This window comes from Oryzias latipes, chromosome 21, assembly GCF_053564925.1.
Source record: "Oryzias latipes strain Hd-rR chromosome 21, Olatipes_Hd-rR_3.1".
NCBI classification, from domain to species: Eukaryota; Metazoa; Chordata; class Actinopteri; order Beloniformes; family Adrianichthyidae; genus Oryzias; species Oryzias latipes.
In genome coordinates, this window is record NC_136257.1 from 8,616,403 (window position 1) to 8,628,929 (window position 12,527).

Genomic DNA, 12,527 nt, shown 5'->3' on the forward strand with positions numbered 1-12,527 from the left:
AAGGCCTGTGCTTTCATGAGAGCTTTACGAAAATATATTGTTGGAACTTTTTATCTATTTGGGATAAAATACAGACCAAGCTCATTTCATTGTTATGACAATAACTTTATTCTTTGGCTGTAAGGAAGATGAATTGAGACATCATTAGAGTCCTTTTTGTTTTTCATGCTCATCAGCGCCCTTTGAACTGCCCGTAACCACCGGAAACATCAAACTTCCTGTCACGTTGCTAGGGGGTATAATATAAATTGTCTTATTTAGAGGAAAGTAATGATGGCTGCTCTTTTTTTCTTCGTCTTTGCTTGAACTGAGAAATTTGAGAAGAGATGCAAATAAAGATTTGGCAGCCGGTTGAAACAATAATTCATTCTGATGCATCCTTCATTGAAGTGCTGACTAACAAACACTTCAGTTGAGGTTTTCATATGAGTCTGCTTTTTGAATGTCAACACTCTTTACTTGAATTCCCCTCAAAGCAGTTCTTAATTACACAACTTTCAGAAGACAAATTCACCTTTAGAAAAAAAAAACACTTGATGAATCCTGAACAAAAGCAGGTAGGAATAGATGCTTTGCATCTTAGTTGCCTTCACAGTCAGTTGAATTTTAAGCTATGTATTGGATAACACATATTTAACCCTTGTGCTATCCTAGGCACTTTACCATTGGGAGTTGGGTCATCTAGACCCACTAGACAGTGCTCTGAACCTTTTTTCTTCAATGATTTGTGATCTTCACTGGTGTCCATGGATTACATGAAATCTTTCCACCTTTATCCACCTTTGTCATGGTAGGAATAACATGTCAAAGTAAGGGTGGGGTCATCTGAGATAGCACAAGGGTTAAAGAGAGTACATAATGACGTGCTGCAAAGTGCTGTGGCTGTGCTTCCTCACAGGAAGAAAGTGCAATGGATTTGCTACCTGTTCAGGGCACACATGTTTAAAATGAAACAGATGTGGCTAAGTATGGTTATATATAGTGAAGGATTCTCACAGGCATATTAATAGGTGAGAATATCCAGCTTCAAATTGTAGAAAAACAAATAAGCACAATAAAAGGAAATTATTGCTTGGTAAAAAATGAATTTAATGCGAGAGAAACCATTTACAGTGGAGAGCCATTTACCAGTTTTTATTGCCGTTTTTTATTGCTGTGTCGTTTTCTAGAACATAGTTTCTGCAGAGCAGCAGCAGTGGATTAGAAATTCACCTCTGAGTTGATGCAGAGCAACTCAGCCCCCTTCCCAGCTAAGATCTCTCTGTTTGTGCAATGTATGTGCAATGGCATTTTTTCTTCTGCTTCTGATTCACAACGATTTGAATGAAGAAATAGTCAGAAATGAAATTTTGAGCTTAATTCAGAGCTTCATCAGAAGAATACCACAAGAACACTTTAAAAACACCAAAAAACACTTGTAAAAGAGTGGGTCTTTAATATGTTTGTTGGATTTATTTTGGAGTTTTTATTTTAGCACACAAACACAATTAGAAACAGTAACTGAAGAATCAATGTCTAACACTGTGTAATCTGTTTTCACCTTTCTTAAGAGCGTGTCATACAGCCACTATGTATATTTTGCACAATTTCCACGTATGACATTTTGGTCTTTCGTTATACATGTGTGATATATTTCACAAGTGTTTTTTGCGTTCGTCGTTCATCGATGTGCACAGATGTCTGTCGAGGGTTTCGGTCAATGGGTCTTTGCGTGCATTTCAGTTTTGAGCTGTTCAAAATTTTTGTGTGATTTTTGCGAGTTGCATACACAAATTTGTGGCTTTACACGACCATTCCATGTATGTCTAATACACCCTTTACACTCGTACCACCGATGTATTACTTTTATATTGCTTATACAGTGCACATATAACTTTAAATTACGAAACTGACGCACGCATCGTGGGCCAGATTTGACAATTGCGTTGAGTTCCGTGTTCGTTGCGTGCCTTATCCATACTTCTTCTGTGGTTTTAAAATGAGTCATTCAAGATATATTTGTGAAAATCTAAGCAATATGTACGTAGTGGCTGTGTGACTCGGCCTTTTGTATAAGAGAAAAATGCATGTTCAGTATGATTACATTATCAAAGAAATACATTTCTATTGATTTTGTTAAAGACATTCTATTGTATCTCACTATATATATATATATATATATATATATCCATTCCCTTGTATGTATGAAGGTTTGCTTCCTGCTTCTAACTCATTGCTGAACATAACTGAAAATATGCCAGAGAATATAAATATTAAAAATCTACCAGTTCCCATGACGGCACTCTGCGGTTATCTCCAACCATGTACAATAATAACATGTCATAGACAAACAAACACAAGTGAACTTTCACCTTGCAAGGATTTCTACTAGCAAATAGCAGTGCCTAAGGGGTGCCTGAAGTCTTCCAGCACACATCCTCTGTACTTAGAGCGTTTCCTCAAGGTGAACAATAAGAGAATATTCCATACAATAAAGGCAAAGGCTCTATAAATCGCCTGAAGGAAAGCAAGCTTTCCTGATTGTTACTCATCGCGTTCTTTTCCCCATGTTTTATGTTTCTCTGACTAGTAATCAATAGCTACACATCCAGTCTCTCAGTCAGTGCCTGCATGCCTAAGGAGTAGGTGTCAGTCATTAGCAAATGGACTGAAGCCACATGTGGACAGTTTTCCTGTCAATTTTTACATGTTAGTTTTAAACTGCTTTAGATCTATTTGCAAAAAGGCATTTCACTGCAACAAGCACCGCTTAAGATTTATAACTATTTTAGGTGGTTAATTAGATTTAACTAATAAAAAAAAGACTCACAATAGGTTGTCAGCTTGAGGAATTGTTTAGGTAATCATTGATGTCTAAAATGTGAGCAGCTGCTCAGATAACCAGTAAATGTCTTCTAGGTCAACCTGAAGAACAGAGTTCTGACAGAATCCTCACAGGTTGTCGAGTGATTTCAAGAAATCAACTATACTTAATATTTAGATCACTGAGAACACGTTCATGATGCACTTCCATATGTTTATAATAAAGACACTTTGGCAGCATGCAACCCCTTTTTTCAGTGCTGGTCTAAGCCAAATACAAAATCAAAGACAAATGCACCGTAAAAAATACCAGTCCTGCGGGTCTTTGGGTTGTCCAGGCCCGTGGAGGGTTGTAGACAGGAGCGGCCGTATCCCTTAGGGGAGTGCAGGTGTGTCTTGTAGTTCCCTTGGGGCTCATGTGGCCTTCAGGGACATTATGTAAACTGAACATACCATTTTTATGCAAGTTCCAAGTTTATCGTGAAATATTTGTATGGATAATGTAAGCTACACGCACTTATGACCTACGGGTGTCAGGTGCCCTAACCCCTGACTCCAGTCATTATCAGAATCAGAATCAGAATCAGAAATACTTTATTGATCCCACACGTGGGAAATTTGTTCGTTACCATAACAACTGACAGGAAAAAAAGAGTAAGAATAATATAAATAAAAATAAAAAAGAGAACAAGGAAAATGTGGTATAATTTAAAGAGCTATTTACATAACAGTGCAGGTAAAGAGATGTGCAAAATAAAGAAAAGAGAAAAAAAAAATGTGCAAAGGTTATCTTCTGCATTGTGAATTATTGAACAGGGTTATAGTATTTGGCAGGAAGGATTTCTGGTACCGGGCAGTTTTGGAGCGGAGCTGTCTGAGCCTTCTAGAGAAGGAGCTCCGCTGTTTGTCCAGAACAGGGTGGAGAGGATGCTCTGGGTTGTCCATGATGGATAAGAGCTTGTTCAGTGACCTCCTCTCCATCACTGCTTCAAAGGTTTCCTGTTTGCAGCCAATGACAGAACCCGCCTTCCTGATCAGCTTGTTCAGTCTGTTGGTGTCACTGACTGCAATGCTGCTTCCCCAGCAGACCACAGAGGAGAACAAGGTGCTAGCCACCACAGACTGGTAGAAGATCCCCAGCATCTTGCTGCACACATCAAATGACCTCAGCTTCCTCAGGAAGTAGAGTCTGCTGCAGGCCTTTTTGTACACAGCAGTACTGTGGCTCCTCCAGCTCAGTCTGCTGTCAATAGTCACACCCAGATATTTGTACTCCTCCACCGCTTCCACATCCCTGCCAGTGCACACTTCCCTATGGGAAGTGTGCACTGTCTCCTTACTGATAAGCACAAATGCTGCACGTATGAGATGTGCTTGGGATACATTAATATCCAAAGGATGCCTGTACTACACTCTGATTTCTAACAGTTTCTAACAGTCAGGCTGCAAGCACGGAGTGCACACTCATCACTTAAACAGCACTAACGGGTTCCTTGAGCAGTGAACAGGATTTGAGGGGGTTAAAAACTGAAAGCTCTGTATGACACGCCAGTGTCTCTCCTACTTCCCCTTTACTTACCTTTATGCGTTGTTGAAGTGTCCGCTGTGACCTGTTACCCACAGTATGCCCCCAGAAAAAAAATGCACGTGAACATTTTTGCCCCATAGGCTGAATGCGTGATCTACAATCTTAAAATTTTTTGCCGCCCCCCTGCTTGCCCAGTACAGGTTTGCCAATTTTTTTGTCTGTATCCACCCCTAGTTGTGACTAAAGAATTTTCCAATACAAAAACTGATTTCATGGTTTGAAACAAAATGGATCCTTCAGATGGCAATTACAATGGACTTTTCTAAAAGAAATTATTTGGTGGAAAGCATGTAACTGTTTTTGTGCACTGTATATATATATATATATATATATATATATATATATATATATATATATATATATATATATATATATATATATATATATATATATATATATATATATATATATATGTATGTATATATATATATATATATATATATATATATATATATATATATATATATATATATATATATATATATATATATATATATATATATATACATACATATATATTCATAAAAATGGTGAAAATAATAATGAAAAATAATTCTATATATACTAGCATTTTCTCATTATTTTTCACAAGTCATTTTGTTTTTTAGAAATATCAACATCACATACTTTTATTTGATTTTTTAGTCTTGATCAGTTGTGATGGATGTGGAGAAAAGTGGACTTTTCTTGAGACTTTTTCTGTAGATTTTAACAAAGATCTGATTATGCAAACCAACATTAGCTTTTGCATTTGAGGTCCACACAGCAACAGCTGTTTGGAGGTTAGTTAAAACTCAGTAAAAGCTGGATCCTGTTTGAAGATGTTTGTTCCTGTGAAGATCAACATACTTTTAACACAGTAATAGTAAAAAAAACAACAACACACAAACTGTGCCATGTAGGCAAACCATGGTGGTCACTTTTATTTTTATGCCACAGAACCCCATTTTATTTTTTAAAATCTACCACTAATTATCTAAAAAAAAAACAAATAATAAGAAGGCATCAATAGAGAAAGAATTCTCAATTTTAGCCTTGTACATTATGGTATTGACCTACTTGGAAAAAAAAACTGTAAATATGTTGTTTACTGACATTTGCATTTGTTTTTTCAGTTTGACACACTGCAGTGATGAGCATCCAGCAGTGAGGGAGACATCAGTAAATAAGGAAAGGATGCTGTTTTCTGCGATGAGAACAGAGCACTTAATTACCCTCATGTACAGGACGCCTCTAAGTAAAGTATCCTATTATCTCAGTGTGACAGATTCAGTTGCCCAATAAACATCATCATTAGGATTTATTCTCCTCCAGCAATGTCATGTGGATATTACAGCCTAACTACATGCAAAAATACATCTTTTGTAGTGACGGCCAAAGAACCCTATTGTGAGTTATCATTCTGCAGGAATTTATAGTGTTACTGATGACCGCAAACTTGAAAGGATATTAAACACAAATACAGATTTATACATATAATTTCCTAATTTTTCCGAACATGTATATGCGCGTTTTGGGTTTCCATGTTCAAAACTTTCGTGTTCACCCGTCGCTTCACACGTTTTTATGCCAGGTTCCCGGCTTTACGTACAAAAGTTAAATCAGTTGAACCAAAGTCAAGTCAGTTGAATTTTGACCAATCAGGTACCTCATTTTGGTAGTGACATATGGAGGCGTCCCTTTTTATTAATGGAAGTGCCAACCGCTTAAAAATTGATCATGGTGTAGAAATTAATAATTGCAATTCCTGTCCAACCAGAGTTTTATGTCACCAAGTCTTTCATGTACTGGAATAGAGATGTGACAGAAAAAGCCTGGAGCAAGATTCATGAGATTTGCACCACTTTGACATTTCACACCAAGACTCTTTCAAACTAAATACAACCTAGTATCTGTTTCAACAGTCCAGTGTGAACACCATATGATAACAGTGTTTTTAAGAACCTGTGACACAAGCCCGGTGTGAACATAACACAAGTGAGATGTACTACAAAATCCCTTCACAGTAGGACATTATTTTTTGTTCTTGTTGATTAAGAGTGAATTCAGACTGAACACACTTGGTTCACTTAAAGTGAACCAGAGTTCGTTTCTCCAGATAATCCTGAACAAATTTTCAGTCTGAATACACCCAAGTGGACTCTTGTCCGGGACCAGGAACCGCTCTCGGTCCCATCTTTCGAGGCATCTTAGTTCGTTTCCAATCCGAAGCTCAATAGACTGAGCTTTGGTTTGCTCTGAGATTCCCCAGTCTGAATACAATCCGTTCTCGGAGTTGAACGACTGAACCAAACGACCACCATAGCCGGTGGTCATGTGACATAAACAGAGTGGACGGTGGGAGGGAGCCAGAGAAACCCCACACACGCATTGGGAGAACATGCATACTCCACACAGAGATGTCCCAATTGGTGATTCTGTTACAATAAGCATTGGCTTGATCAACTTGAACCAGGGTCTTCTTGTTGTGAACGTTCAACACTGAGCCACCTTGCAGCCTGAGAGTCTACATGTCATAAACACTTATCAGCGTACCTTCTTAGCCGTCATCTTCTCAGTAACCGCCTTGCTGCATGCCTCTGCCGAACCAAAGTAAAAAAGTGTTGTATCTGACGTTGATACAGACTTTCAAAATTGGTCAGCAAAATATAAAGTTTGAAGAAGTGAACTTGCAAAGCGTAGGACTTCCATTACTCTGCTTCTAGTTGCTTTGCCCCACCCTCGCAATTCCTGGCCAATGAGTGAAGAGATCTTTAGTCACATGCTTTAGTTTATAAGCTTTGGTTCCAAACAGGAAAATCTGCTTGACCACAGTCTGAATCCAGAGCAAATGCAAGCTTCAGACTAAATTTTGATACTGAGTGTTGAAGTTTAACTTGTTGAACTCCTTTTCCTCTGTAATATTGTTTAAAAGCTCAATTCGACATGCACACACCACGAAATGCAAAATGTGGAGACCAAAGTGTGCATGTTTGGCCAAAGGGGAGAAGCTCTGAGTGGTTGGACTTGCAACCAACAATGTAGTCTGGAGAATCTAAAAATGGAGGTTGCAGGTGTGTTTCTGAGCACACAGAGAAATAAGTGCATAGGTTGTTTAATTTTTTTCAGTTTTTATGTAACCAGCTATGGCCTGAAAAAAATGCAAACAAAGGTTTAAAAACTGCATGAATAATATGACCCTCTGGTGAAACTCTTTTATTCTGTGTTACTTTTGATTCTTACGAGGGGAGCCAGTTTAGCTCGTGCTGGTTTGCGGCGCCTTCCGTCCGTGAAACCCGGGTTCGACTCCAGGCTGCTCCCTGTTCCCTTCTCTACCTCTGCCGGTTCCAAGCCCGGTTAGAGAAGGTTGCGTCAGGAAGGGCATCCGGCGTAAAACATTGCCAAATTTACCATGCGACTTGTTCGCTGTAGCGACCCCTGATGGGAGAAGCCGAAAGTGGAAGACTTTTGATTCTTACGAGTTGCTAAGCACAATACTATGTGGACATCAGCTTTTCTGAAGTCCCACCCCTTGTTTGTGATTGCGCCATTTGACAACACTTAGCAGACCTGAGAAAACTGAGCCAATGTTACAGATGGCTGATGTCATGAAAGACGACAATTAAAGAGTGCTGACTAAGGTCTCTCAAGGTTACGACTTCACTCAAGCTATTCATCTTATGTAGTTTTTTGTAAGCATGAGCTTGAATGGTGAGAAGCCATTAGGCCTGTTGTTTCTTGCTCAAGTTATCATTATATCTATTTGTGCAACACTGTGCCTGACAAAGACTTAAGTGGAATAGGTTTTTGGTGAATAAAAACATCCATCCATCCATATTCTCAACCCGATGATTCCCTTTCGCGGTCATGGGGTCGCCGGAGCCTGTCCTCGCTACTGTTGGGCAAAGGCGAGGTACACCCTGGACAGGTAGTCAGTCTGTTGCAGGGTCACACAGTCACTTCCACACACACCTAGGGAGACTTTAGAGCAGGGGTGTCAAACTTCAGGCCTTAAAGGCCAAAGGGCCTCCTGCTGGTTTTCCAGAAATCCTGCCTTACCTGCAGCTGATTACCTGGATCAGGTGTGTTTTTACCAATAAAGATCTTTAATGGCAGGATTGTTAAAAAACATGTTGGACACCGGCCCTTGAGGCCTGGATTCTTACAACCCTGCTTTAGAGTAACCAATAAACCTAGGAAGCATCTTTTTGGACTGTAGCATTAGAGAGAGAAAAACACACACATGCAAGGGGAGAACATGCAAACTTCACACAGAAAGGTCCCAGCTGGGATTTGAACCAGGGCCTTCTCACAGTGAGGTGAGAACGCTAACATCTGTGGCACCATGCAGCCCCACCACAAACATTTGCTTTCTAAAGGCACAAGTTTATAACACAAGGTTGTCTAAAGCTTATGTCTATAGCTAGTATTTAATATTTTTGATAAAACTAAACAGGATTAGGCTACCTAGGACAACTTGAGAACCACGCAGGAGCTCAAGCAGAATCTGGGTGTAAACTCCAGATTCACTGCATTTTGGTGTTTTATTAAAATTAAGAAATTAGCCAAAAATAAATATGATAAATGTGTCTTTTTAGCTAGGTGGTAGTGCAAAAGGCTTTTTTCCAACACACATACTGCTAAAAAGGAATCTTGAGAAAATAAAAAGACCCATGTTTAAGGAAAATGTTATTTTCTGTTTTAAAAAAAATCTTAACCAGAAAGTTTTTTAATGGCAAAATGATCTCAGTTTGAGAAAAAAGTTTTTTAGGTACTTTTTTTTCTAAATAAGAAAATCTTTCTTACCATATTGGCATATTTTATTTCTTTTAAAAAATCTTTTAAATTTTATCATTTTTGACTTAGTTTTGACTTGTTTTTGCAGAGAGCTTCTTGTGCACTGCCATTGATGCTACTTCCTGTTCAATCTGTCTTTTCCATCTTTCACAGTGATGCACCCACACGGATTCCTAAGTACACAAAGATTGGTGCAAATTAAGAAATTTTATGAACAATGGCCGACCTTTTTTACTGATGGACTATACAAGTGCCAAAAGCAATGTTCTTCCCTATTGCGTCTTCTCTTTGTTTTTGTTGACAATAACATTCATTTTTCAATTCTTAGGGAACCTAGCTTCTTCCAAATGAGAAAAAAAGCAGATATGACAATCTGTAATATTAATCTGATTATGTTAACTGTTGTCTCTAGGGCTGCTTGTGTTTGACTATTCAACTACTTGTGGCTGTATTTTAATCCAATTGTGCTAATTGCATATTCAAAATCAAGACCTTTGCTCCCTCTCTCTCCCACATTTCGCCCCCTAATGGAAAGCTCCATATTTCACGGGAACGCTCACAAATTTTTAAAAAATTACTATCATATGGGAGGAAAATAATATGTGGCCCCAATTCAAATTCACTAGCTTGAGGCGATGCAGTAATCATGGTAGAGAGCGGGAGAAGGAGAATAAGGGATGTAGGGTAAGGCGAGAAAGGAAGGTAATCACATTGTACACCAACCAACTGACAGTCTGAGCAGAAAGAGTTCAGAGTAAATAATGAGCAACTTTGTTCGTAGTACTTATGACTATATGCTACATCATTTGTCACAAACAACCGTGTGTTCTTTGCAACGCCTGTTACAGACAGTTAAAGCAAACTTGCACAATCTAATGGATTTATTTTTCATTTATAGATGGCTTCTCACGAAAAGCAAGGAACACGTCTGTGAAGGCAGCGCTGTGTTTGTCAGGAAAAAGCAAACATGAGACGTGTTCGGGGAAGACGGTGATGGATCAGATGTGTTATCTGCTTATTAGCACAACAGCCCATTATCAGTGTGCCCAGGTTACTGTGATAGCTGTAAAGCAATAAAGACAGTCTGATTCAAGCCACCGCTGAGTAGGAGTTCAGTGGATGCATTCGTCCTATCACTTTCAAATGAGCACCACAAATCACTTCAGCGGGATGCCTGCACCAGTAATGTGGTCATCAGCATATGAAAATACTGTATGGATGTATGGAAGACCATCCAATTTGCTGCCATCCGATAGAAGGGAGAAACCCACAGTGAGCTGAGTGATTGTTAGATGGATGGTTGTTGTGCATTCGCTGTACGGATGGCCCTAAATGTGCATGAATTGTTCTGGGGGTGCTAATAACAACAACATGTTGCGGCGTGTAAACAACATTTTAAAAATTGTCAGAACATAGACAGCATCCGCTGGATTAATAAGCAAATCAGCTTCTCTCTGGCAAGAATCACAGAATAACAAGGAAACCAAGGGGAGAGTTGGGCTTTCCCCCCTCTCTGTGTTCATGTACAATTTGTTTCTGTGTGTGTGTGTGTGTGTAAGCCTTTGGAAACGGGTATGTCTTCTTGTGAAGATGATGTGCATGTTGAGGTGTGCCCATATTTTACACAAGCCAGTCAGATTGTCACAAGTGTGCAACTTTGTTCTCCACACCGGTCCTGTCCGCAGAAGAAAATAATTACAGCTGGTTTGCAAGCCGAGGATGGACAGCACAGAAAGAAGCCTCATTTCGCAACTTCAGAGGATGTGACATCACCCAAGACAAAGAGGTGGAGAGCAGGAGAAAAAGACAGAGAGAGACAATAGGCATAGACCAGACTAATTTCTCAATTTTTTTTAATGAATTCCCTGAACCCTGCGTCTAGTGATGAATGTCAATACTTGGTTACATTTTCCTGAAACAATAATAAAAAAAGAAACAATTGGTACATTTTTATGTGACAAAGCAATGTCAAAAATCAAGATTGCAGTCAAAGCAGTCACTGATTTGAAGATAAATCAGACAACACAAAGGTGGAGACAGTGATGCCTCTTTCATAAGGATTTACTGCGCACGTGCTCACAGTTGCAGACAGTTTCAACCCCCCTCTCCCTCCCAGAAATAAATCAACCCACAGATTTACATATTGTAGACTCAGACATGCATACGCTCTCATTAGCGGAGGGGGCTTGTGCATGTTATACGCTAGATGATGCTAGATGATACCCACCCTTGTGACAAGAGATCTAAGAGAGATCCGTATGTAAGAGAAAACAGCGTTGAAGGCTCCTAATATCTTTGATAGTGTCGTTATGGTAATGATCAGGAATAATGCAAAATTCATGAAGTATACCTAGCATTTGAGAATTGCCAATACTTGTTCTTCTAGCAAGTAGGAAGATACGGAAGGCGTGTTTACAGAAGTGGTGCATGCAGGAGTTGTTGTGATTTGTTGTGATTTGCCCTAATTGTTTTTCGACAGTTAAGTGCAGCTAAATGACTTTCATGTGTTGGCGTGTGCGCACACAGGGAACTGCTACTTTTTTTCTCTTTAAGCTGTTTGGCAGACTCTTCTAATTATTGCAGCCATGAAAAATGTTAATTTTCCAGTTTCAAACAGTGCAAACCTAATTTGAAAAGAGAAAAAAAACAAACAATGGAAGCATTGTGATTTCTCCATTACCATCTGAACTTTGCCAAACAAAATAAATAAATATTGTTACAAAAAGGGATCTGCAGCAGAAACCTGGACCATTTTCCCACTTCAAAAAGTCTCTGCTACAATCTGTCCATCACTGACAGTTTGGCGTTTGGACTCACTCATCTGTCAAAGTTTCAGAGAGTGTTGTGATTGTGTGCGCTTGTGTTTGTGTAACTAACCTCTCTTGGGAGAGTCTTTCACGCAAATTTCAACTGAGCGCTCATCAGTAGGAGGTCCGGGTCCATTGGAAATGGCGTCCTCACTCTGAAATCTGCGGCTAACCAGTACTGTCAGACAATCAGGATGTTTTTGATTTGCCTTGAAATCTGTGCTCAGTTCAGATTAACCTGGACTCTAACGCAGACATCACAATGGAGTGTGATTAGATGGCTGCGGATGCTCACATCTGGGGAACAATTAGCCCGGATGTACAGCTAAGCCAGAGAGACTGGAAGTGACAGCACTGCCAGATTTGACAAGTGACACGAGCTGTTCCAAATTTAGAGCTATTGAAGTTACAGGGGGGTGGATTCAGGTCAAAGACACGTGCGGCGAAGAAAGGCCACTTTTCCTTGGGAACCACTGTCACCACAGAACCTCAAAATTACTTATACTATTTCATCTTGAATTTGAGTTCATTTGAAAAAGATTTGAATTAAAAGA